Source organism: Galeopterus variegatus, unplaced genomic scaffold (assembly GCF_000696425.1).
Source record: "Galeopterus variegatus unplaced genomic scaffold, G_variegatus-3.0.2 Scaffold8600, whole genome shotgun sequence".
Taxonomy (NCBI): Eukaryota; Metazoa; Chordata; class Mammalia; order Dermoptera; family Cynocephalidae; genus Galeopterus; species Galeopterus variegatus.
Window position 1 is genome coordinate 44,358 of NW_007734711.1, and position 537 is coordinate 44,894.

The window sequence follows — 537 nt, forward strand, 5'->3', positions numbered from 1 at the left end:
CCCCCCGCTCCCCTCCCCTGCTGCGGCAGCCCAGACCCCTCCCGCACCTGCTCTGCGGCGCAAACAGGTGGTTCTGTGCCCCTCGGGGCTGGGAAGGGATCCAGGGTCCTGTGGACTCTCAGAGCCTGACTGTCCCTCCCGGGAAGCCACCCTCGGGGGCCCTGCTGCCGGGCGGCGTCTCCTGCCTGCCATAGCGGTCACTGCCATCAGCAGGCCATGCCAGGAGGGGCAGTGGCAGCCTGGGCGCGGACGCTCTGGCAACCGGTGCCCCAGTGGGGACATGCAGAGGGAGTAGCGGTGGTTCCCCAGGGCCGGCTCCCTCCCGAGCCGGGGTAGAGATGTTCGGGACCGTCACACCGCTTCCCGAGCTCGGCGGTGCACGACCCGCCCCCCTGCGGTCCTGCGGCGCCCAAGCCACTCCCCCGCGAGCGCGCCCACGTCGCCGCCTCCCGGACCCGCCGCCCCGCTGCCCTCCCTGAGCCTCCAGAAACATCCCGGCCGCCGGCTCCGCGCGCTGTCCCCAGACCCGGCCGGCGT